Source organism: Pogoniulus pusillus, chromosome 27 (assembly GCF_015220805.1).
Source record: "Pogoniulus pusillus isolate bPogPus1 chromosome 27, bPogPus1.pri, whole genome shotgun sequence".
Lineage (NCBI taxonomy): Eukaryota > Metazoa > Chordata > Aves > Piciformes > Lybiidae > Pogoniulus > Pogoniulus pusillus.
In genome coordinates, this window is record NC_087290.1 from 19,713,673 (window position 1) to 19,741,467 (window position 27,795).

Consider the following 27,795-nt stretch of genomic DNA (forward strand, 5'->3'; position numbering starts at 1 on the left):
TTTCTTTGTTGTATATAATTGGAAGTACACCTAAATATAGCTTGCCTGGAACACAAACCCTATGAGGAGAGGCTGAGGGAGCTGGGGGTGTGCAGCCTGCAGAAGAGGAGGCTCAGGGGTGATCTTATTACTGTCTACAACTACCTGAAAGGGCATTGTAGCCAGGTGGGGGGTGGCCTCTTCTCCCAGGTAACCAGCAATAGAACAAGGGGACACAGTCCCAAGTTGTGCCAGGGTAGGTATAGGCTGGATATTAGGAAGAAGTTCTTCACAGAGAGAGTGATTGGCATTGGAATGGGCTGCCCAGGGAGGTGGTGGAGGCACCATCCCTGGAGGTGTTCAAGAAAAGACTGGATGAGGCACTTAGTGCCATGGTCTAGTTGATTGGATAGGGCTGGGTGCTAGGTTGGACTGGATGATCTTGGAGGTCTCTTCCAACCTGGTTGATTCTATGACTCTATGATTCTATGAAAAGTCTAGGTGACTCACTAAGTCTTTAGGTGACTCCCCGAGACCTGCCCAGGAAGAATGCAATGAATGGTTCAAATTTCCCACGTGGTGTCATTTAATGACAGTCATTTAGAAGCAACACTGAGCTAGGGGCTTCCAAAGGTCCAGCAGGGGTACTTCGGTTTCTTAGTAAGCACTGTTGAGAAGTAGCATTCATGTGAATGACACAGACCATCTTTCATCATCCACATCCCCCAAAGACCTAGCAGTACAGAACTTTTAGTGGCTTAGTATCAAAGTAATAACTGAGATTACCTCTCTGAGTCCTGTCAAAAAGAACCATAAGCAAGTGAACCTGCTCTGACACAGAGAGTTGGACTCAATGATCTTCAGACTTCCCTTTCCTTTCTATGATTCCATGGGATTCCCAGGGGTTTAGCTAAGAGATTAACCATGATCCTAATTTCTCCTCCAATGTGAGATACATAATATAATCAGTACAAATGTTAGGCTTAAAAGCATGAAAGAAAACTTGACAGCAGCCAAACAAGCCTGCGGAAGCTGTACTTAGCCGCAATCCGTTACCAGAACAGCACTGCCTTTGAGAGTGTTTTATGAAATGGACTTTCTGCAGCACTGAATGTGGCGGATGTTTCAAACAGGAACCTGATGTTTATTCTCATGCACAACTGAGTTTTCTTATCTTGACAGCAGTGTCTCTTCTGTATGTTAAAATAAGAGTTGATGACAGAAGATGGCCTTCATTTGGAATGCTTTTAGCTAGTGCTAGAAGGTAGTTTCCACAACTTGAAGACACAGGATATCTGTATGAGAATTTAAGAACAAAAGGTCAGAGAAGCACAATGCAATAGGCAAAAGCCTAGAAATAAATTCCAGCTTAAAAGCAGCAGCAGGCTCAAACAGGCAGCGATAGGATCTGGCTTACACATCATGGTTTATTAAGAAGATTTACAAAGTCTAATTTAGATTTCCATTGTTTATGCCAAGTTTAATTGGCCTTGTTTTTTTCTCACTCTACTGCTTGCTTAATGAAAGAAGCTGATGAACCTAACTTCTGCAGTTCAGGACATTTCATTGGGTTTTGGGGTTTTTTAGGAGGTTGGGTTTTCACGTGGTTGGTTTTCGTCTGGGAGGTTCCCGAGGTGTATTTGGGGGAAGTGGATGGGTTTTTTTGTGGATGTTTTTCCATTCTCTCATGGGGTTTTGTTGTTTGCTTTGGGTTTTGTTTTTAAGTCACAAATACTTCAAAAAGCCTTTATACAGGCTTTAAAAGCTTTTGCAAGAATCTCACACAGGTTTTAGTTTAAGAGGACAAATAGCATTAAATATATATATACACATACCCTGATTCAGCAGAACTCCCAAATCCTGTCCTACTGCAAACCCACAAGTGACTTAGCCTAGGTCTTGCTTCCCCACCCATTTCTACTCAACACATGACACAGTCCCCGGTGTGTGGAGGGTTAGGGACTTCCCCCCTTGTGATGGTTTGGGGGTTACCCCGCCCCCCCACACTTTTGAATTTGCCCCAGCTAACTCAGACGGCCTCTGGGAATATAGATGAAGCAATTTATTTACAGCTAGCAGAATTTACAAGCAGCTATTTACAATATATACAGTTATATACAATTATATACAGAAATATACAAAGGATAAACAATACAAAAAGCACAACTCCCCTCCCAGAAACCTGAGTCCCCAGGAGGGGCTCTCAAACCACCCCAACACCTCCCCCCGGCCCTCTCAACCTTACCCCAGTTCTCAGGAAGAAAAGAGGTGCAGCCAAGAGGTTAGGGAGCAAGGTTAGTAGGAGCAGGGTTAATGAGATGTGACCAGGTCTAAGGCAAAAGCAAGAGTGAGAAACAAAATGGAGAAAAAAGTCTTTCTTCTTCCCAGAGTTCTCAGCGTGACTGTGAGAGAAGTAGACACAATTGTTTTTCATTTCACTGCCCGTTATCTAGTTCTTTTACCAAAACATCCCAGCTTGCTTCAAACTAGCACAATCCACCCCTTGTCTACTTCGCTCAGAGTATCGCTGAGAATTATCCAATCTAATCTAAACCAATATTTTCACTAAAACAATATATACAAGTTCAGTTCACACTTCAATCAGATGTAGGTGATTCAAAAGCTCAGAACAGGGACTCCCAGGTGATGTTGGGTTCGTGCTCACGTACTGTAGATTCTATCGTAGATTCTCTCAGTGTTGGGCGCCGATGTTACCTAGAACAGAAAAACTCCTAACAGCTTGAATTTAAACTCTCTCAGCTAAGGTTAAATTTCTCTGTGGAATACACTGGATTTCACCATTCTCCTGCATTACCCAGTATGTATGACCAGGACCTTCAGCAGATACCACCCCTCGGACAGGTTTCCCTTCGCCCGAAGGAAAAAATACCCAAACAGTTTTCCCTAACAGATTCTTCTCACGTACAACAGGAACTTTATCACCGTCTACTGTTTGGACCAAATCTGATTGTGCAGGTCCTGCTCTGTTTACTGAACCTCTACTATTTACCAACCAGGTAGCTTGTGCTAAATGTTTGTCCCAGTTTTTCAGAGTTCCACCCCCCATGGCTTTTAGGGTGGTTTTCAACAAACCATTGTAGCGTTCAATCTTCCCTGAAGCTGGTGCATAGTAGGGTATGTGATAGATCCATTCAATACCATGCTCTTTGGCCCAGTTTTTCACAAGATTGTTCTTGAAGTGAGTACCATTGTCTGACTCGATTCTCTCTGGAGTTCCATGTCTCCACAAGATCTGTCTCTCCAAACCAACAATGGTGTTACGTGCAGTAGCATGTGGAACTGGATAGGTTTCCAACCATCCAGTGCTGGCTTCTACCATCGTTAGCACATACTGCTTGCCAGAACGAGATCGAGGTAAAGTGATGTAGTCAATCTGCCAGGCTTCACCATACTTGTACTTTGACCATCTCTCACCATACCATAAGGGCTTGATTCGCTTAGCCTGCTTAATAGCAGCACAAATGTCACAGTCATAGATGACTTGGGTGATAGCGTCCATGGACAAGTCAATTGACCTATCGCGAGCCCATCGGTATGTTCCATCTCTGCCTTGATGTCCAGATGAGTCATGGGCCCACCGAGCTAAGAACAGCTCACCTCGGTGTTTCCAATCGAGGTCAATGTCAAGTTCAGAGTTGGTATCAACTTGAGCAATCTTAGCAGCTTGATCTGCCTGCTGGTTGTGTTGATGTTCCTCAGTTGATCTACTCTTAGGCATGTGTGCATCTACGTGCCGCACCTTCACTGGAATTTTCTCCAGCCGTGCATCAATGTCCTGCCATAGATCAGCACACCAAATAGGCTTTCCTTTCCTCTGCCAACCATTCTTCTTCCAGTCCTTCAGCCAACCCCATAGAGCATTGGCTACCATCCACGAGTCGGTGTAGAGGTAAAGGATAGGCCAACTCTCACGTTCAGCCACATCAAGAGCAAGTTGAACAGCTTTTACCTCAGCGAACTGACTGGATTCTCCTTCGCCATCTTTCGTTTCGGTAACTCTCCTGGTTGGACTCCAAACCGCTGACTTCCATATTCGCTTGTTCCCAACAAGACGACAGGAACCATCTGTGAACAAAGCATAGTTCTTTTCCTGATCAGAGAGATCACCATAGGGAGGAGCTTCCTCAGCACGAGTTATTTTCTCCTCTGGAGGTTTGGAACAGTCTGTGCCTTCCGGCCAGTTGGTGATCACCTCCACTAGACCAGGTCGATCAAGATTACCCATTCGTGCTCGTTGGGTTATCAAAGCCATCCATTTAGACCAGGTTGCATCTGTGGCATGATGTGGTGATGAACCTTTGCCCTTGAACATCCAGTTAAGAACTGGCAGTCTAGGAGCTAAAAGCAATTGTGACTCAGTTCCAATCACTTCAGAAGCTGCTTTCACTCCCTCATAGGCTGCTAGAATCTCTTTCTCAGTTGCAGTGTAATTTGTCTCTGAACCTCTGTAACAACGTCCCCAGAAACCAAGTGGACGACCACGTGTCTCATTTGGAGCTCTCTGCCAAAGACTCCAAGTTGGACCATTGTCACTGGCAGCCGTGTACAGAATGTTTTTAATGTCCGGACCAGATCTCACAGGTCCCAAGCCCACTGCATGGACTACTTCTCGTTTGATTTGATCAAAGGCTGCTTGTTGTTCAGGTCCCCACTCGAAATTGTTTCTCTTACGAGTCACATCATGCAGAGGTTTGACAATCTGACTGAAACCAGGAATGTGTAGTCTCCAAAATCCCACCACACCAAGAAAAGAAAGTGTGTCCTTCTTACTGGTGGGAACTGCCATGGTAGAGACTTTGTTGATCACATCCTGAGGAATGTAACGGCGACCATCCTGCCACCGCACTCCCAGAAACTGAATTTCTTTGGCAGGTCCTTTGACCTTGTCTCTTTTAATGGCAAAACCTGCTTGCAACAGAATGTCAATGATTTTGTTACCTTTCTCGAAGACTTCCTCAGCAGTTTGGCCCCACACAATGATGTCGTCGATGTACTGGATATGCTCTGGAGCTTTACCTTTCTCCAGTGCATTGTGGATGACTGAGTGACAGATGGTTGAGCTGTGTTTCCACCCCTGAGGCAAACGATTGAACTGGTACTGGATTCCTCTCCAGGTGAATGCAAACTGAGGCCTGCACTCCTTTGCTATGGGAATAGAGAAGAAAGCATTAGCAATGTCTATGGTTGCATACCATTTAGCCTCCTTCGATTCCAGCTCGTACTGGAGTTCCAGCATGTCTGGCACAGCTGCACTCATGGGTGGCGTCACCTCGTTGAGGGCACGAAAGTCAACTGTCAGTCTCCAGTCGCCTGTAGGTTTGCGCACAGGCCAGATGGGACTGTTGAAAGGTGAATGAGCTTTCTCGATGACAGCCTGACTCTCCAATTGACGAATCAGCTGATGAATGGGCAACAAAGAGTCACGGTTAGTTCTGTACTGCCTATGATGAACAGTTTGAGTTGCAATTGGCACTTCCAGGTCCTCTATGTCATGATGTCCCACAACTGCAGATTCATCAGAAAGTTCAGGTCTAATAGACAATTTCAATTTATCATCCTCAATCTCTACAGATGCTATTCCAAAAGCCCATTTATGACCCTTAGGATCTTTGAAACAACCTTGTCTCAAAAAGTCAATTCCCAGAATGCAAGGCGCATCAGGACCAGTTACAATAGTATGTGTCTTCCACTCTTTACCAGTTAAACTGATCTCAGCCTGTATCTTAGTTAACTCTTGAGATCCACCAGTGATTCCAAAGATAGAAATGGACTCTGTCCCTTTGCAATTAGATGGCAATAAAGTACACTGAGCACCTGTAATATCCTTGGTAATATTCTCAGAGATATTAAAACCAGCATAACCAAGAATAAAATCACCCCAGCTCCAGAACATGTTTGAAACCTTAGCTTTAGCCTTCTTAAAAACTACATGAAGCAAGAAATAACCAATTTGATCTTTGATCCAATTGTACACAAAAAACCAGAAAACAGGCCACACAGCAATCCCCACCAAGTACAATAGCTGCTTGATTAGCTTCATCATAATTCCCAGAGCTAATTTTCCACTCACTGAAATATCTAGCCCCACGTTGGGAAAGCCAATTAAAAATGTGATGGTTTGGGGGTTACCCCGCCCCCCCACACTTTTGAATTTGCCCCAGCTAACTCAGACGGCCTCTGGGAATATAGATGAAGCAATTTATTTACAGCTAGCAGAATTGACAAGCAGCTATTTACAATATATACAGTTATATACAATTATATACAGAAATATACAAAGGATAAACAATACAAAAAGCACAACTCCCCTCCCAGAAACCTGAGTCCCCAGGAGGGGCTCTCAAACCACCCCAACACCTCCCCCCGGCCCTCTCAACCTTACCCCAGTTCTCAGGAAGAAAAGAGGTGCAGCCAAGAGGTTAGGGAGCAAGGTTAGTAGGAGCAGGGTTAATGAGATGTGACCAGGTCTAAGGCAAAAGCAAGAGTGAGAAACAAAATGGAGAAAAAAGTCTTTCTTCTTCCCAGAGTTCTCAGCGTGACTGTGAGAGAAGTAGACACAATTGTTTTTCATTTCACTGCCCGTTATCTAGTTCTTTTACCAAAACATCCCAGCTTGCTTCAAACTAGCACACCCCTCCACTGATGAGATTTACCAGACTACCTCAGTCAGTAGAGCATGAGACTCTTAATTCAGGGTCGTGGCCCCACACTGGGCACCAAATAAAAGGAACTTCCCCATGCTACGAAAGAAGTTTACCAGACTAGCTCAGCCAGCTCGGAAGATGAAGCTGCATTTATGGCAAAGCATGCCCCATTGAAACATGAGGGGAAGTTTCTTCACCGTGAGGGTGACAGAACACTGGAACAGGCTGCCAGTGGGGCTGCTGGAGTCTCCCTCTCTGGAGATAGTCAAGACCCTCCTAGACGCGATCGGGTGTGATCTGCTCTAGCAGGGTTGTTGAACTGGATGATCTTTCAAGGTCTCTTCCGCCCCCTAACATTGTGTGATTCTGTGAAGGAAATGCTAATTTCCACACTTCACCATGTCAGTGGAGCCAGGCAGCAGGAGCTCAGGCCTCAGAACTGCAGCTGAACAGAAAGGCACAGCCAAGCACCTGCATGCTGGGGCACATCCCACCCCTAGTGCTCAGTCTCGCACGCTGCACGGATGGCAGAAGCAGGAACCTGGGTGTGCCCATTTAGAGTTCCTGCAGCGCTGTCTCCAAGAATCACTGGCTCTACGTTTCCAGACACCTGCTCTGCTAAAAAGGTGATGGCAGACATCTCGTGTCCCATGTTTGCATTCCATTGAGTGCCCAGGCTGAGTAACAAAAGCAGCAGTCACAGACAGAAACCACTGAGCTTCAGCAGGTGTACTGCACTTACAAATAGAGCAGCTAATTCTAAAGGCTCTGATTTCTCTAAGAAGCCTTGGACTGAACATGGAAGAGACCTGCTTGATTTGCTGCACGGAAGAGCAATTTGCTACTCTGCTTTGTTGGTTTGGGTTTTTTTTCCCCAAAGCTGTCAAGCAACAGCACCTATAGTACTGATTGCGATGACAGCAAGGAATGTGCAGAGCCCTCAGAAACATCTAGGCACCCATAACCTTTCCCATAAGAAAGGATTCCGATCCTTAGTTTTGTCCTCTCCTCATCATGATCCCAACTTGAAACAAGAGTACAGTAAGCCAGCAGAGTTCTGAATGCCATGGCATGTCACACACTGCCATGAGAGCTCTCACAGCTGAGGTTTCTTCTCATCCAAATTGCCTGCAACACACATGGAACACAAAATCAAGACCTGGTAATGCTAGGAGTGCCATGAAACTCATAAAATCCAGATTTAAAATGAAAAGCCACCTGGATATTTCAATGCCATTTATAAGCAAACTGTAAAATAACTGAGAAGCTTATCCACTGAAACTACCTTACCGAGATAAGCACACAAGCATTCCAGTTACATCACAAAGCAACAAGCCAATTCCTCCTCCAGGAGAAAAGTATTGTGCCAACATTGCACATACAGTAAGAATCAACTGCTTCTGCATCTTGGTAAGTAGAATTAACCTTCATAACCCTGTCTTGGGCCTTCACTGTTACAGCTGAATTCAGCTTCAAAACCAATTAAAATGCTAAGCAGTTGTCCACCCTGGGAGAGGAGAAAGGCACACCGTGCTTGAAAATAATGACCATCTGCCAGACCTTTTAACCTTTTTCTTACATGAATCAGGATCTTTGGGGGAAGAAAGCAGAAATCAACAGTAAATTGCACAAAACCAACTTTTTGAAGTTTACTGATGCTGTTTATATGCCAGACATGGGGCAAAAGTACTAAGGTTTGTTACAATTCAACAAGAACATTCCTCTGCAAAACAAGTAGCAAGAACTGTAACCTGTGACTGGACAGTGACCAGAGCAGAGGTCTCCTGCAAACAGAACCAAACTGAAGCAAGCTCACCAAAACCCAAACCTTCTTGCACTCAGCCCTAGTTCACACCAAAAGAAAGCATCTGCTCCCATTCCAAGCTCAAATGAAACAGAGCTCATGTCACTGAAAGGAACTGATTACTAAGCTTAAAAGAAAATACTCTTCTGAATGCAGAGAGGACTATCAAGCACTGCTCTTCAAAGTGCTGGCACTAACCATGTGGAGTTAATATTTAAGTGGCTGAGAGAGGACAGACCTATCTCTACACCCGAGTATATTTGTCACCAGCTTTTACTTCAGTTTTTAGGACAGCTCCTTGCTCTCCACTTTTTTCTACCTTGGTTAGCATGTACAAGCTTTCTGCTTACTGCTTCTTTATCTCCACAGGCTTTCTTCTTTCTTTTTTTTTTTTAATGAAAGGAGAATTTTCCATCATGGGAGAAGTTCCATTCTTGTTGACAAACAGTCCTTCTTAAGACCCCTCCTTAAATCCAGTAACTCTGTGTGTTATTCAACTAGACAGAACAGACATTCGTGTAGAGGAGGTTTCCTTTTCCTTATAAATTCCAGAGGCTTTAAGCCCCTGGTTTCCCCTGATGTTCTTCTCATGCATCGTGCAGAGTCAGTTTAGGGAGTTTTGGCTTTGTCGGGGTTTTTTTAAGACACTAATCAAAGCAAAGAGGTACCCTCAAAGACTACAATTTGCATGATTAATCTGCATAAAAGTTGCTTTGCTTATCCATACAAAAGGCTTCCTTTTCTAAAGAGAAATGCGAATAACTTCAGATCACAGCTGCAGTAGCCTGAAGCCCTAGCTGAGAGCCCCACTCTGAGGACCACAGCTAGCAGCCTGTGGTTGGTTATTTGCTTCTAATGTCTGACTAGCACACTTATGCTGCATGCACAGATATTTACAGGCACACACAAATGATGTCCTGCAGGTTAAGCCCTTGCAGCACAGCAGACACTATGGCAGCAGAATCTGTATCACACAGAGGCAGAACACATCACTGTCTATGTAACACAAGCAAGCATATTGCCTAAAAAGCCCAAAGTAAAACAAGAAACCCCAACAGTAAAACACTAAAAAAGCTCAGTTCCCTGCCTCGGCTTGCAGTCCTCTGCAGTATGCAAGCTGTCTGGAGGGAACAGAAGTCTGTGACCATGCTTTCTAAATCTGTAATCTTCTGGAAAACAGCTGAAGCTATGATTACTCAGATGGTGCCTGCAGTTACAAGAAAGGAGACAGAAAATTCCCTGCAGACATTCAACCATGATCTGTGTAGCAGACCAAGGCAGAAGGAAGATGGTAAGTAACCAAGGAAATAGGAACGGGTGCTGTAGCTGGATTTGCAGAAGAAAGTAGACAGGCTACGCACCACAGGAAACAAACAATAATCCCAGGTGCCTTATCCTCAATAAAATCCACAGGCAGAGGGCCCTCATCACCTTAAAGATGCAGAGGAATGGATGGAAGCAAAAAGGCCATGTCAGCATTGGCGGCGAAGGTCCCATTAGGCTAGGAAAGTGATGCTTCACTTAGGAAAGATACTCGTCCACTAGTAACACACTTAAGGTGGGTATAATGTCCACATCACAAGTCAGCTACAAGCAGCACCACCAGATTTAATCACACTAAATTAATCCTACCTGCTGCTTTAGGTAAGAATGGAACAGCCTTCCTTGATCCATCTTCAGCTCTCTCCAACATTACCAGAACTTTCATAGCATTGTCTGAATTGGAAGAGCACCACTGGGGGGTTAAGGTAATACCAGAGAACACAGCAAGGTCTCCCAACAGGGATTGAAATAGCAGAAGGGCACATATCTTCTTCAGAGAATTACTCACAGTCTGATGTCTGGAGAGCTGGAAATCACACAAGTTTAAACACCATTATTGATCCTGAAATATTTTCTAGACCTTGGATCTCAGCTCCCCAGGAAAAGACCTAAAAGACTTCTGATGCACAAACCTCTCTCTTCTACTCCCAAAAGGGGAAGAACACCAAGAAGAACAAGCACTAAGGGAAGAGAGCATTTCTGCATTAATGTCTGCTACAGTGTAATCATTTGTACATTTCACAGCAGAAAATTTGACTTACTGTCCAAAATCAGACAGAACCCAGCATGCTGAAAAATGTAGCAGGAAAAGGAAGACTAGTGACCTTCTGGAGTCACACTGAATCTTTGCTCTGGGGCTGAAGTCTCTCTATTAGCCTAGTTCTTCAGTGAGGAACAATGGTAAAGCCCCTCTCCTGGTACAGTGTGATGCTGCGGAATTTGACTTCCATGGTGGCAAAACAATGACCTGCACTCACTGGCTTAATGTCCACACAATATTCAAGCAATTCCTTCTGTGTTTAAGAAGTGCATTGGCTTTATGCAGTGTAAAGGCTCATGAATTGCAGGAAAACCTCCCCTGAGAACAATCTGCCTCCCTTTTCTCCACAGCACTGGCATTCCACTGCTCCAAGATCTTGCTCCACTCCATCACATCCAGACCGTGGAGGACCTCATGCTGCAGCCTGTTCCAAAGAAAAGGAAGTGGCTCTTGAGCAGGTATTTACACCAGGATTTATAGCGTGCACATAGAAAGAAAACAAAAGGGCTTATATCCATCACACAGATCCCCATACCAGCTGATTTTTTCCAACACACTGCAACAGGACAAGGGAAGCTAAGCTTTCAAGTCAACACATTTGTTCACTCAGTGCCACCTGAGCAGTATCTTATCACAGAATGACAGCATCAGCACATATTTTTTAAACTTGCAGAGACTGCAAGACCATCAACCCTGAATATATCAACTTAAAAATTAGGTCAATGCAGTATTTGAGCAAACATTGCCCCTACAAATTACTGTTAACTAGGCAATAGTCATTTGGCCTGGAAAAGCATCCTTTTTTCTGCACATCTTAACAGTTCATTAGAAAAATAATTCCACATACAATTCCAAGCAAAGGAACTTGTTGTGTATCTGGCAAAAAGTCTTTCATGGATCTTAAAATGCTGTAATTTTCTCTTAAAATACAGCCAGGAATCTTTTCTAATTCATGAACTAGACATCAACAGAACCTATAATTTACCACACAAATCTTGTACCAACACTATAACACTCTAGGTAGCAACATCTATTTGTAAGTAACAATGTGTTTGTCTCAGCTCTCCGAGCCGTCTGTAAGAAATACAACATCTACAGAACACCTTTTTTCAGGCAAAATATGCCAGCTGGTGAGACAGGGCCCTTGGCAGGTCCTGAAAGACTCCCTCCAGAGGAGACAGCGCCAGGATTGGAAGAGTGGTCTAATTCACTTACAGGAGTTACTCATTACTGTGGAGGCGAAAGGAGATGTGAAAAGTATCCTTTAATTTATGAAAGCTATTCCCACCACAAATAAAGCATTCCTAAGATGAGTAAGGCCCAAGCCACAGCCCAACACCCAGCTCAGTCTACTAGACCACCCACTTCCTATCAGCTTCAAACACATGGATCCCAAACCAAGCTACTTTCTCCTCGTGCCTAACTCCCTCAAGAGCTACAAGTGCCCATCCAAAAGCCACCTATACCATCCATGCTTTCCTGAGCTGTGCAAGAACACTATCTTCAATAAACACCTCTTCTGACATGTTTAAAAGACCAGCAATAGAGCTGCACTCTCAAGCTCAAGCCTTTCAAAAAGCAACGTGCTGGTCCATAAAATAACCTTCCAAATACCACGGCTTCGGTTTGCGGGCAAACAAAAGATAAGCATGGCAAAAAGAGTCGTTTGCCTTATCTCAGCTGAGTAGTCACACCGACAGCTGCTGCAGTACTACAGCACGAACACTGGGTGACAGGATCACTGCCCCGGGAAATGTGTGGGCACAGAGACAAGGGATGAACCATCCGAGCCTACAGGCAGAGAAGGCTTTCGAATGGACGAATGGCTGAATGAAAACAAAGTGAAGGGAAGATCAGGTCACACACCCCTGTATTGCGTCAGGCGCTGGAACCGTGAGTTTCCACAGGGAAAGACGTAGCATTTTTAGCTGATGAAGGATCAGTGCTGCACCCTATGCTGACGGATGAAGCTGAGATAAAACCTCACATCCACAATTAAGAGTGTGAAGAAAATAAGGTTCCTTGATTCCTCTCCCAACACCTGAAGTCTGAGCTACTTCCTTAAAACAAAATATCTTACTTCCCAAATGCCTGTTACCATCTCTCAAACACTTTCAGCTGTCCGTGAGAGGCTTCTTACACTACTATATACATAACATCGGCAACAGATCTTGTTGCAGAGTACAGATGGAATAAAACATTGTTTTATAACAAACACAGCAAAACGTTGTGTACAATCCAGGACCAGATGCACTGAATAAAACGATTCTGACTAATGGATCTGCTGCTCATCAGTGCCCTTTTGCTAGCACTGTTTGCTAAACATCACTTGCTCAGTCCAAAGTGTTCAGACCTGCACATACGCCTTCCTTTTCAAAGTCGATGCCAGTCCTCAAAACACCAAGCTCCATCAGACCTCTCCCCTCTGGTATGAAATTGCAGAGAGGAATTAAGTGAGACAGATCGCTTGAAAGGCACGAAGCATGCAGCATGCAGCTCACGCCACCAGGCCCAGTGTTTAAGACAAAGCTGCACGCTTCCTTCTACTGTGTCTAAACAAATGGGACTTTCTTAGGTGGAGAAACCATCCCCGTGATCACAGTTTGGAAAAACACTCCTAAAGTGATGCAGATTCTTCAAATCCAGGGGCAAAGCAAAGCCACAAAGCACCGACATCACCTCCTCTACTAACTCCCAGTGCCATGAAAGTAAGTGCTAATTTCTCCAAGTACATTACTATCGTTTTCTACTTTCTGGTTACAGTGACACCTTCTGATATCTAGGTAACTTGTGAATGTCACACCAGCTTCAACACTTGCTCACACATTTTCAGGAGGAGCAAGAGGCTCCAGCTGTAAACTCTGACTATGACTTCACTCTGTGTGAGCAGAAGAACTACAGGCAGCAGAGGAGAGCAAGCAGTTAAAACAGAGAGGTTATTAACTTCACCCAAAATGCAAGACAACAGCAAAAGAAACAACAAAATCCATATACAGTCCTCAAAAAGAACTTTGGGAGCAACTTCTTTTCTTGTGGTTTTGCTTCTTTTCTTTAAACACAAAACAAACCAAACACACCAGTAAGACTCTGCTCATTGCCTCTTGTATCCCAAGAGTTCTATTTCTGAACTTGCATTACCATCAACTCTATGGCTCTAATAAAGCCATAGAAAGCTGCTCTATTTTGATCAACAGTTTCTTAATTCAGCATCATAACCACAGCAGAATCAGAGGAAAACCCCCAGAAAGTCCAGTCAATACAAAATTCATTAACATGTAGAAGTAGCATCTTTAACTTCCTCACCAATTCACCAAAACAGCCTAGGTGAAGAACTATGCTGCCTCCTTTCCTGTAGAATCAGGGACTTCATAACTGCCTTCCTTGGAAAGCTGTCGGCTCCCCTCCTCCCCAGCAGCACCTCTGCAGCAGAGCAGCACACTGTGTCATAAACCACAGTGGACCTAAGATTTTCACGTTAGTTTGGGGGATGGGTTCGTTAACCTCTGTGTTTGTATAGCTGCTATCACATCTCATGCACTGAAGAAAATAAAACCCCCACTTTCAGGTAGTAAGACTATCCCCTTTCCCAGAAAGCAGATGTCACTCTTTCTTCACTGAAGGTCTTTTTCTGTCTTCCATCACAATTTACTATTTTGTTGAGTATTAGAAGTTGTTCTTCTGTGTTTAATGATAAATTTGGGTAGCCCAGAGCTTCATGTGGGTTATTCAAAAAAAGAAAAAGAAACCTCTCTTCTTGGCCCATTGGGAAAGTTTAACTATATGATGGTATGCAACTATTTGACAGACAACCTAAACTGACAGAATTATCACAGCTTGGGAAGGGGAGGGAGAAAAAAACCCTCAGAAACCTCTCAGGCGGGCTTTGGGTATCAGAAGTTGTGGGCATGCAGTGGGAGACAGGTGGTAAACAGTGATCAGCAAAGAGCTTGACACAGTTCACTGAAACTTGGCTGAGTGTCAATGCAAGATTTACTGGACAGAGAGGGAGGTAGGACACATCTTCACAGAATACAAAACACATCATTTCTTCCAGTAGGCAACAGCACAAACATTTCTTTGAAAGCAAGAGCAGATGAAAGAAAAACTAAGTACTGTATCACCTAAGATCATCCTTGATCACCTCAACAGAATTAAAAAATAAAACCAGAAAAAAGAAAAAGAGTCATCATTGATGAACATTTCCCCCTAAATTACTCGCTATTAATTTCAGCACTTTATTTCCATTTGGAGTAAAAGATAACACAGTAAGCAAACGCAAAAGAACAGCAGCACACCAGGCTTCTTGTCCCGGTTCAACTACATGCACAGAGGGTACAAGCTCAGCATTTTTCCCCACAACATCACAGAATCAAAGAAACATTCAGGTTGGGAAAGCCCCTGAGGATCACCAAGTCCAACTGAGAACCCTACTCTACAAGGTTCACGCTAAACCATATCCCCAAACACCACAGCCAAATGACCTTTAAACACATCCAGGGCTGGTGACTCAACCTCTCCCTGGGCATCCCATTCCAATGCCTGACCATTCTTTCCACGTAAAATAAACTCCTAACGTTCAGTCCAAACTTACCCAATGGCAGCCTGAGGCCATTTCTTCTTGTTCTATCACTAATCACCTGTGGGAAGAGATCAGCACCAGCCTCTCCACAGCATCCTTTCAGGTCTTGAAAAGATTCCTCTTTACACTGTAAAAGTTAACAAGCTTCAAGAAGGGTTTATAAAATAAGAGTCTGGAGTACACCAGAAGCTCTCGCTTGTGGGCATAAAAACAAGAGCTGGATAGCCCTTTTCTTGAGTCCTACTTTATACCGAACAGCACGTTTGAAAGGAGTTCTTTCCCTGTTCCACAATCACGGCAGTTCACTTCTATCAGCCTTGACAAACTTAGTTTACTTACAGTATCTTCACAACTCCACAACAGAAAAAAGAACCCAAGAAGCCTGTAAACGATTATGATCACATCCCACTCTTTTCTCAACTACTTTAAATCTTGAAGCAGGCTGCATTAAATCAGCTTCTAGAAAGCAAGGCTCTAATGCAGTTTTACTAAATCACATATTCACAAAACAAACTACTTCAAAGCTTAGTGTATGGTTGAAACAACAAACATCCTCAGAAGTTTGCAGGGAACTCTGAAGTGCAACAACACAGAGAGTTTGACCTGCCCCTTCTACAGCTACTTGACAGCTAACAAGTGAGATCACATTCTTCTCCCTTCCTAGCCTTCACTGAAACTAGAGCTGCATCAGCTTTAAATGCTCACAAGCTGCAGAACAGTCTTAAGGAAGACAAGCAGGGAGCAACACACCACTCACACCACTGCCCGTGATGCTCCTTCTGCACTAGTAACTGCCTACCAACTACTCTCACTTCAAAACTCGGATCAGTGTTAAACAACCAGCAGCAGAGTCTCAGCTGTGTTAACCCTTAATGGATCAAATCGATTTGTATTTCATGCAGTCAATCTGAAATGGCTTGAAGAAAGCTTCCAGATGAAAATCAAGACTATGAAAAGCCTCCTGCCCTCAGCCCCAGGGTGTCTAGTTTTGTTTGGGGCAGTTAACAGGTAGCAGTATCTCACCTTAGAAACGCCTTCAGTGACACAAAGGGACAGCTTCCCTCCTTACAAAGGAATTCTACACGGCATTTCTCCAACATGCAACTTATAAAGACTTATCTTAAGCAAACCTCTGAGGCTCATCTGATCTACCAGCCAGCGCATTAAGCAAAACACCTCTGCGGAGCACACAGACCCTTCTTGGCCTCAGTCTGTACAGCTAAGGCCAGTCCTCAGGAACCTCAGCCTTTGGAAGTAAGGGAGCAGAACTGCAGCAGAAGGGGACAGTCCACTAGTCAGTCAGGACTGGGTTAGAGATCACTTGTGCCAACTGAAGATGCACAAATCCATGGGCCCCGATGGGCTGCACCCACAAGTGCTAAGAGAACTGGCTGATGTTGCTGCTGAGCCTCTCTCCATCATTTCTGAAAAGTCATGGAGAACAGCAGACATGCCTGATGACTGGAAGAAAGCCAATGGCACTCCAGTCTTCAGAGAGGCAAGAAGGAAGACCCAGGCAAATACAGACCAGTGAGCCACACCTCCATACCTGGAAAGGTGATGGAGCACCTCATTCTGGAGGCTATCTCTAACCATATGAAGGAAAAGAGGGTGATCAGGAGTAGCCAACATGGATTTACCAGAGGGAGATCTGCTTGACTAACCTGACAGTCTTCGATGATACCATGACCAAATCAGTAGATGAAGGAAGAGTTGTGGATGTTATTTACCTTGACTTCAGCAAGGCTTTTGGTACTGCCTCCCACAACATCCTCATAGACAAGCTCAGGAGATGTGGTATAGATGGCTGGTCTGTGAGGTGGATTGAAAACTGGCTCCACAACAGAGTTCAGAGGATTGTCATCAGTGGCACAGAACCAAGTTGGAGGCCTGTAGCCAACAGTGTTCCCCAGGGATCAGTGCAGGGTCCAGTTTGTTCAGTATCTCTATCAACAACCTGGATGAGGACATTGAGTGCACCCTCAGCAAGTTCGCTGATGATACAAAACTGGGGGGAGCTGACACCCCTCAGGCTGTGCTGCCATCCACCCAGATCTGGACAGGCTGAGTGCTGGACAAAGGCAGACAAACCTCTTCAAGTCCAATAAGGACAAGCACAGACTCCTGCACCTGGAGAGGAGTAACAGCAGGCACCAGTACAGGTTGGAGATGCCCTGCTGGAAAGCAGCTCCGTGGAGAAAGACCTTGGAGTGCTGGTGAACAGCAAGTTCTGTATGAGCCAGCAATGTGCTCTTGTGGCCAAAAGAGCCAAGGACATCCTGGGGGTGCATCCTGTGGCCAGCAGGGCTAGGGAGGTTCTTCTCTACTCTGCTCTCTACACCTGCAATACTGTGTCCAGTTTTGGGCTCCCCAGCTCAGGAGAGATAGGGAACTGCTGGAGAGAATCCAGTGGAGAGCCATGAGGATAACTGGGGAACTTGAGCATATCCCCTCTGGAGAGAGCCTGAGAGCCCTGGGGCTGTTTAGCCTGGAGAAGAGAAGGCTGAGAGGAAATCTGAGCAATGTCTACAAATATCTGAGGGGTGGCTGTCAAGTGGAGGGGACCAAGCTCTTTTCAGTGGTGCACAGCAGTAAGACAAGGAGCAACAGCTACAAACTGGAACAGAAAAGGTTTCACCTCGGCATGAGGAGAAACTTCTTTATAGTGAGGGTAGCAGACTCCTGGAGCAGGCTGCTCAGAGAAGTTGTGGAGTCTTCTCTGGACTTTCAGAGCCCTCCTGGATGCATTCCTGTGCAAACTGCCCTGGGTGATCTTGCCTCGTGCAGGGTGCTTGGACTGGATGATCTCTGGAGGTCCCTTCCAATCTCTAAGGTTCTGTGACTCTGAGCCGCTCTTCTGGGAGACAGCTATTCATAAGGCCTGCTAGTGAGGACGCCAAAGCGCAGTTGGCAGCAGTACGGGACCGGGGGCAACAACAGGGATTCAGGCTCCACTGCTCAAGGCACAGCTCTATCAGAAGAGGGAAGGAGGTTACTGACAATCAGAGGAGCCAAACTCTAACTGCATTCGGCGCTTAACCCGACTGCTTTCAAATCGCGGCTTGCCGACCCCCGTGGGCCCACGGCGCAGGCGACGCAGTTAACAAAATCGAGCGCATCACGAAGTCGAACCGAAGACGTCCCGAGCCGAACCGCGGAGCTCAACGGCGGCGCTGCCGCTCTCAGACCCAGCTTTCGCGCACCGCTACGCACCCTCCCGCATCGTCCGGCCCGCCCGCGGCATGCGGACACCGCAACTTCCCCCCGCCCGGGCGCCGCCAGCGCCGAGTCGACCCAGAGCTTTACTACAGCCACCCCCGGGTTGGGACAAGGCCGAACTTCTATCGCAGACCCCAAGGGGCTTCCGGCACCTTGCTCCCGTCCAGCGATCCGCGGGGAGGCAGCACACAACGGCACCCTGTGACGCTACGCCACCACCCCCTGCCACCGCCGGGGACCTGATCGGAATCTCGACACTTGCCCAGTCCTTAGCCGAGACCTGTGCCCCGTGCCCCACACCCGCCGCTGCGGCACGGGCGGGGACTCCGGTCCAGTGCCCTCTCGCAAGTAGAAGTGCGGCTGGCGCGGAGATCGCTCTCACCTCTTCCCGCAGCCAGATCCGGCGGGAGGCACGGCGCAGGCGGCGGCCCGGGCGGTGAGGCCACAGACGCGGAGGGCGGGGGGGGAAGGGGCGACGGTCAGGACCCCTCCCCTCCCCGCCGCGGGCTCCGCCTGCCGCGCGCAACACCGACCCCTCCCGCCGCGCGCACCCACTCGCCCCGCGCGGCGCCGGTCGCCGCTTGATCCTCTCATCCGTCAGGCACCGCCCCCTCGGCTGCCGAGCGGCGAGAGCGCCGCCCCTGGCCGGCGGCCGCAGCGCGGCTCCGGGACGCGGCTGCACTCGGAGGAGAGCTTGAGCGAAGGCGACGCGGCCGTCGTCGCGACCGGCGACGTTTAACGTCTTTGTCGGCGAGATGGACAGTGGCATCGAGTGCACCCTTAGCAGGTTTGCTGACCGCACCAAGCTGAGTGATGTAGGTGACACACTGGAGGGAGAGGATGCCGTCCAGAGGCACCTCGACGGGCTGGAGGCTGTGCGAGCTTCATGAAGTGGAGAGGGAGCCGGGAGCCCTGGTGGCTAACAAGTTAGCCATGGCACAGCAATGTGCCCTTGCGGCCAAGAAGGCCAATGGGATCCTGGGGTGTATTAAGCAGAGTGTGTCCAGCAGATCAAGGGAGGTTCTCCTTCCCCTCTACTCTGCTCTGGGGAGACCTCATCTTGAATACTGTGTTCAGCTTTGGGCTCCCCAGTTCAAGAGGGACAGGGATCTGCTGGAGAGGGTCCATCAGAGGGCTAAGAGGATGATGAGGAAGTGGAGCACTGCCTTATGAGGAGAGGCTGAGGGCCCTGGGGCTACTTAGTCTGGAGAGGAAAAGACTGAGAGGGGATTTAATCAATGTTTATCAGTCTCTGAGGGCTGGGGGTCAGGAGGGGGGACAGGCTCTGCTCACTGCTCCCTAGGATAAGACAAGCAGCAATGGATGGAAGCTGCAGCATAGGAGGTTCCAGCTCAACACAAGGGGCAACTTCTTGACTGGAATGCTCCCAGAGCACTGGCACAGGCTGCCCACATGATCTATTTTGGTCCCTTCCAACCCCTAGCATCTGTGATCTGTGATCCTGTGAAGTCTGACAAAACCAAGTGCTGAGTCCTGTACTTGGGTCAAGGTAATCACAAGCACAGATACAGGCTGGGTGAGGGTGGGTTGAAAGCAGCCCTGAAGAGATGAGTCTGGGGGTGCTGGTGAGTGAAAGACTGAGCATGAGACATGTTCATTGACAGCCCAGAAAGCCAATTGCATCCTGGGCTGAATTAAGAGAACTGTGACCAGCAGGTTGAGTACCATGATTCTCACCCTCTACTCCACTCTTGTGTCACCCCACCTGTACTAGTGCCTGCAGCATAAGAAAGACATCAGCCTGCTTGAGAAGGTCCACAGGAAGGCTGTGAAGATGATCACAGGGCTGGTGCAAGTCTTACATGCAAGCAGAGTTGGGGTTGTTCATCCTGGAGAAGAAAAAGGCTCCAGGGAGACCTCACAGTGGCTTTCCAGTACATAATGGAGTGCTGCAGAAAGATGGAGGGCCACTTTATCAGGGAGTGTAGTGATAGAGTAAGGGGTAATGGTTTTAAACTGAAAGAGAGTATTTAGATTAGACAATAGGAAGAACTTTTTCACTGTGAGAGTGGTGAGACACTGGAATGGGTTGCCCAGAAATGGTGTGAATGCTCTATCCCTGGAAGTGTTCAAAGCCAGGTTGGATGGGGCTTTGAGCATCCTGTTCTAGTGGAAGGTGTCCCTGTCCATGGCAGGGGAGTTGGAAATAGATAATCTTTAAGGTCCCTTCCAAGTCAACCTGTGACGCTGGATCTAGGAGGGATGCAGTTCACTGTAGGGGTGGACAGACTACCGGTTGCTTAAAAGGGGCTAAAAGAAGGAAGCTGATGTGGTGGTGTCTGTGCAAAGTGTAACTGCTCTGGTATGTGAATCAGCTGAGGAGAGAGAGTCCATAGGTTGTTCCACAAGGAGGAAAAGGCACAAATTAGCCCGATGGGCCAAACCAAAACGTTTTGAGGGATACTGGGAAAAAGGCTTATCTGCGAGAGAGCTGTTGAAATGTGCAGTGTTGGAGCTGTACTTCTTTTTTGTAGAAGAAAAGCCGTTTCTTTTCAGCAACACTTCCCTCAGGTAGAGCGAGCTGTGCCGCCCTGAGAGAACAGCCATGGAGCGCCGCAGCGCTCTGCTAACCAGCGAGTGCGAGCTTCAGGAACGACCTGGGCAGCTACAAAGTAGTAACAAGAGGAGTGAGATATGCTCTGCGCAGAGCCGTCAGCCAGCAGGAGGCATGGCCACCAGTTAACCTACCGACAACAGCCCCCCTTGGGTTTTTTTTCCTGTCTGAAAAACATGTCCCCTCCTAGCAGTTAACACAAAACCACCACGAGCAGCTTACCTGCATTACCACCCTGAAAATAAAACCAGTGTCTATCTTGAGGTTTTCACCCACTGCCCGTTGGCTTCATTGCAAAGAGCTGCAAAATGCTGCATAACTTCTGGAAATGCTGAGCATCTTTTTTTCCACTTATTTCAAGAGGAAGCACTGTCAGTTAGTTGAGGAAATATCTGGCACTTTCAGCAGTGACCTGCCAGCTAATGACGCAGAGGAGCTGTCAAAGGATTCATATTTCCAGCTCTGAAAATAAGCCTTCTAGTTCAATCTATTTTTCATAGCATTATCTGCTCTACCTCAATTATGCAGCAATGTCGCTAGGAGACCATTATCTGGAGCTAATGTTCCTCTCACCATCTTTTCATTCTGTTCTTTGAATAATCCGAGTTAATTAAAAGGTTGAGTATTCTTTCCTCGGTCCTCTTTCCTTTTAATACTTCTGTGGAAAGATTTGTCTGCAGTCCTGACTGCAGAAGATTGCTTATTCTCAGCAATGAGGTATAAAGTGTTGGAGAGTACAGAGATCAATTTTGTTGTCGTTACTACACATCAAGTTTCTTTGTACAAAGATTCCTATAATTAAACAACGCTTTTCCCCAGAGGAGGTCCCTGGAGTGAGATCACTTACTCCAGCAAGAGTTACACATGCAGGCTTTCTCACCCTGGGGCTTTACTTCACAAGGCCAGTCGTGGTCTAGTGCGTGAACCGAGTCTAGCTCTGCAGAGCAGTCCTGCTCGCGTATGCACTTCATGACTCCTTCATGTCTTGCCTTGTGAGAGAGCAATTCTTGTAAAGCTATTTTCAAGGACACCATATTTTAGACTTCAAAAGCTCCAGAAGAGTGTGGAGTTCCTTGAGTTGTGCTAAAGAGCTGTGTCTGGGTTGTGGTTTCAGAAGTACAAAGTGTGCAATGCCAGGCAGTTTGTGTAGCTGGCAATTGGCTCACTCCGTGAGCATGCCAGGTGCATCACAGAATCTTCGAATGGTTTGGCTTGGAAGGGACCTCCAGAGGTCATCTAGTCCAGTGTGTAGGGACGTGCTTCATTAGATCAGGTTGCCCACAGCCTTGGTGAGACTGCTTTCAGGCTGCATCAAAAGCAGCAGGGCCAGCAGATGGAGAGAGGTGATTCTGCTGCTTTGCTCTGCTGTGCCCTGCTCTGCTAAGACCTCACCTTGAGTGCTACATCCACCTGTGGAGCCCTCAACACAGGAAGGAGATGGACCTGATGGGGCAGGTCCAGAGGAAGGCCACAAAGGCATCACGGGGCAGGAACAGGCTGAGGAGTGGAGGTTGTTCAGTCTGGAGAAGAGAAGGCTCTGGGGAGACCTCATAGCAGCCTTCCAGAACCTAAAAGGGGCCTGCAAGAAAGCTGCTAAGGGACTGTTTGCAAAGGCCTACAGGGACAGGGTGAAGGCTATGGTTTTAAAGTAGAGAAGAGTAGAATTAGAGTGGATGTTAGGAACAAGTTCTGTACCCTGAGGGTGGTGAGACACTGGAACAGGTTGTCCGGGGAGGCTGTTTCGCTTGTCCCTGAGGTCACCAGTGGTGGTTCCTTAGGGTACTTTCCTAGCTTTATAAAGTTCTTGTGTTCCTGTCTGGGACAGAAATGGGAGGCTGATAGCACACCAAAGCAGCAGTAGTTTATAGAGTAGCTCAGACCTCTGCTGACGTGGCTTGGACTGAGTCACAGAAATGCTGTTGTTTCCATACACCAAGGTGAATGATGTCACAGGAATGCTGCATGAAAGGACCTCTCAAATGGAAAATGGGGGAAAGTACCAAAACCCATCAGATTTCCAGATCTGAGGGGACACAGCACTGATGAGTAGTGGGAGTTGTGCCTGACTCGTTGGGGCTGCCAGGGGGAAGAAACACTTACCTCTCACCACAAACACATGGACTAGGGACAGCATTTACCTGGATCCACAGCCAGGTATAAAACAAGGCAAGGCCTGTAGGAAGCAGGGAAAGAATCTTCTATTTTTTCCTGTTAATTTGTGGGCCAGGAAAAGGATGTGAAAACTGTTGTGTGAAAAGGGAGAAGTTCTGTTCTGGCTTTGAAATGGGCTTTTCATTTGGTCATATTTTTCACCCCCAGGGCATGACTCAAGTAACTAAAGAGTGGAGCTGATGTGTGAGTCTGTCAGGGGGCAGCAAGAACAGACTCCTCCTAAGCGAAAGTGAGCAGGGAGCCAAAATGTGTAACTTAGCTGTTAGGGTAGGGACCTCACCATCCAGGGCTCACTGTCACAGCACCTCAGCAGGACAGACCTGGACACATTCAGCCAAGAGTCCAGATCATAAGGCCATACCAGAATGAAAAGATAAATCCAAGAAGAAGCCAAGAACAAAATCCCTTAGTCTTGGTTAGCATCACAGCCATAGACCACCAAGGCAGGGCCACAGCAGTCCTGCGTTCAGAAAACAAGACACAGGACTTCAGAGTTGCAGGTGAAGACACAAAGGCAGATGCTTTGTTTTGTGGTTGTGCTCGTCGCTGTGGGCTGTGATTAGGGCTGCTAGATGCTGTCAGAACCCAAACAAGCTCTGTTCAGAGAATAAGATGAGAAAGTGTGCATTGTTCTCAGATAACACACTTGCAAAATCACTAGAGGATTATGCATGGTAATCCCGTTAGGTGTTATCTTGTTACCTGGTGTTAACACCTACCACATGGGGCTTTACTGCTAGAGGAAAACAGGCTAAGACTAAAGGCAACGGCAGAGTCTGAAGCGAGTCTGCAGTCCTGGCTTGGGAACCTTCTGTGCTCCCCCCACCGCTTTCCTTCTTGTTCCTTTCTCTGAAGTGGATGATATGCACAGCTTCCTGCCACATCTTGTAGGTGCAGACAGCTCTGAAAAACAGAGAAAGGAAAGAAAAAACCAATTTCCCCAAGGAGAACTAAACGAGAAGCACTGCATTAAGAGCACGAGTGTGAAAGCTGCGGCAGCTCTGTGTTCTCAAGAAAGCTGTCCTTTCCTTGCTTTTCCTGGAAGTTCAGCTTCCCCCATCTCGCAGAGAGAACCCAGGCTTTTCTTCTCAGATTGGAAAAAAAGCCTTTTAAATGAAAGTTAAAATCGGGCTCTTCGTTATAATTAACAACATTTGGTTAGAGTTCAAAAGCAGCTGCGGTTGGGCAGAATAGCAAAAGACTTTTTAGCTGAACGTTCACCTAGAATTGTTTCATCCTCTTGCTGTGGATAGAAGACCAGTTTCAGAGGTCCTCCATTGCCCTCTGCGGGAGAGCCTTAGTGCTGCTTGAGAACAGTCAGCTGCAGCCACTGAGCACCGCTTGGTCCCCTGCTTGGCTCGGTTCTGATCCGGAAAAATTACCTGCATTGTGGCATCAGTAAAATGCAAATGTTAATTCAACCTGAAAAGAAGTGATATTTGGTTGTAGGCACATAGGTCGTGATAGATGCCAGCATCTACTAGTAGACTTTTTATCATGGAGTCTGCTAGTGCATGGCTGTTTTGGAACAAATGACTTGAAGTTTTAAAACCATTGATACTGCTAATGAGGGTTTGAGTTTCTGATTTGAGGTCAGCAGGGTTGTACTAATTAAAATTAAAAATAAAGTGACAATACTTTGATTCTGAAAGCTCTGTGACAGGTACCTGAAGTAGTTCTGCTTTATGTTACAGTCTTCACAGTTAGACATGCTATCCTTGTGAAACTCCTTTTGTCCACAGCAATCCCTCACTCACACCACTCATTCAAAACATTCCAACTTACTTTGCAACTGCCGCATTTGGCAAGACACCAGATCTCCTCATTTTGTCACAGCCACCCTGAGATGTTCCTCCTTCAGATCTAAGGTTGTCTCTAGCCACTGTGTCAGCCCTGCTCTTCTGCATTACATTTAGTTGTTTAGCACATGGTGTTACAGAGTGTTTAATTCTGCTCAGGCATTTTTCAAGCACCAGCATATTTTTATTCTTTTGCATCCACGGTGTTCAAGTATTCTTAGCCCTGCTCTGGTTTGTCATTTCTGCAGTTCTCAGTATGCCCTTGTCTGACAAGTCCTCTTTAAACATCTGCTGAGTCAGCTCCTTTGCCGTCTTGGAAAAGCTCCTTCTCCCTTTTCTTTTTAGCCTCTGGCTTTGATGTAGAGAGCCCCACATTTCTCATGTACAGTGGACTGAGCTTGATAAGATTATATTCAGCTGTATCAGTAGCATTTTAATCCCATAATCCCTCTGAGAGGAAGTTCTTGGCAGCAAGAAGACCTAAGGTACCTGTTTCACCTGCCTCTTAGTCTGCATACCTTTGCATTTGTATCTGTACGGATAACACAAATGCCTCTGCTCCTGCCCCAGAGGTCATGTACAACGTTCACAGGCAATGCAGAATGTCAGCTCTCTCCGGGGTTTGAAATAACCCTGGAATAATTAATCTCATAACTCTTCCTTACAAGGCTCTCTGCCAATATTGGAGCCATCAGGCTGAAATAGCTCTTCCCCAGATTTTCTGGTGGAGCTCAGATTGGCCAGGGTCTTGAAGGGAAGAAGGGGAACAAAGAGGAAAAGGTAAAAACCCCAGTGCACCTCTTACCATACAGCTGTACCTGGATGAGAGAGATAGCGACCAAAACCTCTTCAGGCCAAGAGTGCACAGTCATTAATGAATCCAGATCTGAACTTCGCCGCTGAAGAGTACAGAGCTGTAGAATCATAGAATCCTTTGGGCTGGGTGGGACGTTTAAGAGGATCAGTGGTTAAGCAGCACTTCTAGGTCACCACTAGATCGTGTGCCTAAGCTCCACTTCTGCATGTCTGTTAAACACTCGCAGGGGTGGTGACTTGGACGCAGTATCACCTGTGCTAGCCTGTCCCTTGATTGGCACCCACCAGCTCTCGCCTTGCCCCTCACCCACCCCTGGACAGAACTCAAGACATTCCAGTTGCTCCCTCTCATTAAGAGCAACTCCACCACCTCACCTTGCTGCCCTACCCTTCCTAAACAGGACACAGCCAGCCATGACCACACTCCAGCCGTGGAGGCTGTCCCACCATGTCTCCGACTGCCACCAGACCATAGGCCTGTGACCACACGTGAGTTTCTGACTCCTCCTGCTCATTCCCCATGCTGTGTGTGTTGGTGTGTAAGCGTTTCAGGGATGGTGTTGAGCACGTAGTTTTGAGCCTTTAAGGGAGGTAGACCCTCTGGTGATCTGAAATGCAACCACCCTGCTCCTCGAATGCTGGGCTCTTACACCCAGGGCTGTCACTGGCAAGGCCAGCCACATCCCTGTCCCCAGACGCAGCCAGTTTAAAGTCTTGTCAGTGAGCCCAGCCAACTCCTGCACAAGGATTCTTCTCCCCTCATGGGACAGACCAACTCCATCTGCTGCCACTAGACCTGGTGCCAAGAAAACTTCCCCATGATCAAAATCCCCAAAGTTCTGTTGGCAGCACCAACCTCTAAGCCCTGTGTTAATCTCATGGATTTTTTCCCTTCCTTCAGTATCTCCTCCTGTCACTGGAGGGATTGAGGAGAACACCACTTGTTCCCCTGAGCCCTCAAGTAATCTCCCCAAAGCTCTGAAGTGTTTCTTAATTGTTTTTGTACTCAGGTCTTCATAGTCCTTAAAACACGAGCTGGTGGCTGCTCAAAGTGCTGTGCACTGTGCTCCAGAGTGCATTTTCTTTAGCAACACAGAGAGGTAGAAATGTCCTCACAGGATCTCCTTGGGCTAAATAAAGTATCTTCTGTTTTTCATAGATGCAAACATTGCAGCAGAAAGTTGAAGGACTCAGCTCGGGCTGCAGAGGATAACTGCCAGTATGACTGCTTCTCAAGCACGGGAGGACTGTGCCCTGAGAGGTACCCTGAAAAGAGCCGCATGTCTGTGAGTGGTGCACTGCGGCGTCCTCAGCAGGACCTTCCTTCTTCAGCAGAACGCTGAGTTCAGCTGCTCTTCCCAGGAAGCCCAAAATCTTCATTACAACTGATCTTACTACACTTTTACTACAGTTCACTGCTACTTGTCTGCTGAAGGATCTTTTTGCCGATGCCAGGTCCATCTCTAGGGACAGGCTGTAGGATCAGTGTGTCTGTGTAGAGCCGCAGGTGGCTCCTAGACACACTCTCAGTTATCCTGCTCCGGGAGATGCATAAATCACGAGCTCCATCTGCCTGCTCACTCTGTAAGCCTCTCAGGCCGTGTAACTCGTTAGGAGGTGACAGGGAAACTCATCCAAAGGGCAAGGACTTTGCCAAAGAGCCTGAAATGCTGTCCTTAACTCTTGGGAAAACCTGTGCCTCGGCGTTTTGCTGACTGCTGCCCTGCTTGCTTCTGTGCTCTCAGCAATGTAGAGCCTGAGGTATCAGGGAACATTCACTCCCTATTTCCAGTGCTTTGCAGTCAGAGGGAGGGATGACAAGCTTATGCTCTGACAGACTGCAGCATTGCTCTGTTTGGCCTGGACTCACCAGCAGTTGCCCCTGGGCTGGCCTGCTTGCTGTCAGAACAAAGGAGTTCACAGCTTCTCACTCTGGTGAGCACCATGTCTCGGTTCTAATTTAATTTCCAGAGACTCAAATAAATTTGATAGAACCAATTAACAATTTATAGAGTGCCCTTCCTTCTTCCCCTTTCTTTCCCAAAAGAAAGGAATTAGATGTAGAGAGAGGAAAAGTTAAGCACACCCAGGTAAATAAATCTCA

The 27,795-nt window shown here is 46.8% G+C and overlaps 1 protein-coding gene and 1 long non-coding RNA gene across 6 annotated transcripts in view; one reads left to right on the plus strand and one right to left on the minus strand.

The window, feature by feature from the left end:
• Positions 1–18,879, minus strand: part of OSBPL8 (oxysterol binding protein like 8) — a 79,895-nt gene extending 61,016 nt beyond the window's left edge. For 3 of the 5 annotated variants that reach the window (XM_064166662.1, XM_064166658.1, XM_064166654.1), the window contains exon 1: positions 18,712–18,879. The gene's annotated coding sequence lies outside the window, so the exon portion shown is untranslated. Of the gene's footprint in view, positions 1–1,035; positions 1,231–17,748; positions 18,082–18,711 lie in introns of those variants that run through there. The other 2 variants (XM_064166655.1, XM_064166657.1) reach the window with 2 other exon arrangements.
• Positions 18,880–18,989: 110 nt separating this feature from the next.
• Positions 18,990–27,706, plus strand: LOC135187686 (uncharacterized). Its single transcript, XR_010307413.1, has 3 exons — positions 18,990–19,116; positions 26,093–26,180; positions 26,851–27,706. It is a non-coding gene; the product is annotated as an uncharacterized LOC135187686 (long non-coding RNA).
• The last annotated feature ends 89 nt before the right edge of the window (positions 27,707–27,795 follow it).